Source organism: Rhincodon typus, chromosome 42 (assembly GCF_021869965.1).
Source record: "Rhincodon typus isolate 14 chromosome 42, sRhiTyp1.1, whole genome shotgun sequence".
Taxonomy (NCBI): Eukaryota; Metazoa; Chordata; class Chondrichthyes; order Orectolobiformes; family Rhincodontidae; genus Rhincodon; species Rhincodon typus.
Window position 1 is genome coordinate 6,302,266 of NC_063373.1, and position 2,505 is coordinate 6,304,770.

Genomic DNA, 2,505 nt, shown 5'->3' on the forward strand with positions numbered 1-2,505 from the left:
ACCTACACTCACCTTTACTGGCTCCATCCCCGCCTCTTTGACCTGTCCTCTCCACCTATCTTCTCCTCTATTCGCCTCCCCCTCTCTCCCTATTTATTTCAGAACCCCCTTCCCCTCCCCCATTTCTGAAGAAGGGTCTAGGCCCGAAACGTTCCTGCTCCTCTGACGCTGCCTGGCCTGCTGTGTTCATCCAGCTCTACACTGTGTTATCTCTGACTCTAGCCTCGGCAGTTCCTAATATCTCCCACTGGTCAGACGTCCTCTTACCTACGAACAGTCTCCTCCAATCAACTTTTGAAAGTTTCGTCTCTTTACCATTAAAATTTGCCTCACTCCAATGAAAGGCTTTAACTTTTACGAAAGCCCTTATCCTTTTCTGTAACCGTTTTTGAAGCAAATAGAATTATGATCGCTGGCCCCAAAGTTTGTCCCCCCCACCCATTTTTACTTTGATCTGCCTCATTGCCCAAAAGCAGGACTAGTTTTGCTCCTGAGATAACAAGGTGTGGAGCTGGATGAACACAGCAGGCCAAGCAGCATCAGAGGAGCAGGAAGGCTGACGTTTCTGGCCTAGAGCCTTCTTCAGAAGTTTTGCTCCTTCTCTAGTGGGAGCATCCACATCTTAATAAAGACAAATTTTCTTGAACACATTTGGCAAATTCTTCGCCATCCGAACCTTTAACACTACGGTATTCCCAGTCAATGTTTGGAGAATTAAAATCCCCCGTTATTACAACCTTATAATGCTTACATATATCTGAGATCACCCTGCGTATTTACTTCTCAATTTCCCTCTTACTAATTGAGGGGTGGGAACTATAGCACTATCCCATCAAAAGTGATCTTTCCTTCCTTATTTGCAATTTCTACCCACATATTTTCACTGGACACACTTTCAGAAATATCTTCCCGAGTTACAGCGGTAATGTATTCCTTTATCAAAAACGCCACCACCAGCTCTAAAACCGGGAACATCGAGCTGCCAGTCCTGTTAATCTCTGAGCCAAGTTTCTGTCATAGCTATGATGTCCCTGTCCCACGTTCTTAAACATGCCCTGAGTTCATCAGCCTTCCCCCCTGCAGTGAAATAAACGCAGTTTAGTTCTTCAGAGTTACTACGTACTCTTGACTCTCTCTCGTCTTTCTTTTCTCGTTGATGGGCTCTCCTCACATTCAGAACCTCCCCCATCAATCCTTCGGTTTACCCTGCGACTTAGAATTCCTCCACTCCCCCTCTCTGTCAGTGTAAAGTCTCCCTTAATGGAATGTCCAAATCTCCCTGCCGGGTCCCTTTCCAGTTTAGGTCAGACCCATCCTTTTTGAACAGGTCTTTTCGATCCCAAAAGACGTTCCCATTGTCCAAAAACCCGAATCCCTGAACAGTACACCGGCTCTCCATTGATTTTTCTCCTTTAACCCTCTGTTCCTTTCCCTCGATGGAGTTTGGCGCTGGGGGTGAACCAGAAATGACTCCTTTCCAAGGTTCTATTTCTTTTAAAAATCTCCTACCTCAACTTCTTAAAATCCACTCCCGTGCTGCCTTTAATCTCTTCTCTCGAAAATGTCATTCCTGCCGACGTGTGCAATGATTTCTGGCATCTTGACCTCCCCTCTGACGACAGGCTCGAAAGGTCTGGGGGAACGGTCCTTAATCCTAGCACCAGGAAACCGTCCTAAATTTACGCTCACCTCCCGCCTGTGCCCCTGACACGAGAGTCCCCCTGCAACAATAATTCTATCAAATCTTGCCTCACATTTGAGTCGTTCCGAGAGTGCGATAGCTGAGAGACCGTCCCCTTCCTACAGTTCCAAAGGCGGAATTATCTATTTGAGAGAGAAATAGCCACTGGAGATTTTTGAACTACTGTCCTACCTTTCCTGACAGTCAGGCCTCTATCTTACTGATCCAGCTCCATAATAACTTCTCTAAATCCACTCACCATCTCACCCACTGGGCCCCTGAATAACACTGAGCCTAAATACTTTACGTATAAAACAAACCAGCCTCTCATTTACCTACAGACAATAATGTCAAAAAAGTCAAATATCAAACATATAAAACTGAAATAAAATCAACGACGTGGGCCGATTAACTGTAGAAAGAGAGACTCCGCTTCAATAAATTCCTCGAGGAAGCGAAAGACATTTCTTCTCCCGAGAGCAGCGGGAATTTCCCGAATTTCCTCGTTTTAAGAGGAAGTGAAGTACGGTTGGGTTTTGCAAAGGAGACCCTCGGGGCTGCAATAGAACAAGACAAATCCCTCTTAAAAACCTTCGCAACAGGGGAAATAAACCCTCGAAAACACGCGCGGACTTCCTTTCGTTAACTTTTTGAGCTCGGAGCGAGGAAAATCTCCGGCGGTTCACCGCATTCCCCCAGAAGCGGTTGTTGTTGTTGTTGTAGTGAGCGTTACCCAGCTGCTGTGTGAGTGGCGGTGATGGGGATCGGGGTGGGGAACGGTCGCTACACGAATTCGTCACCTACCCCGATACCAACACCCGCAC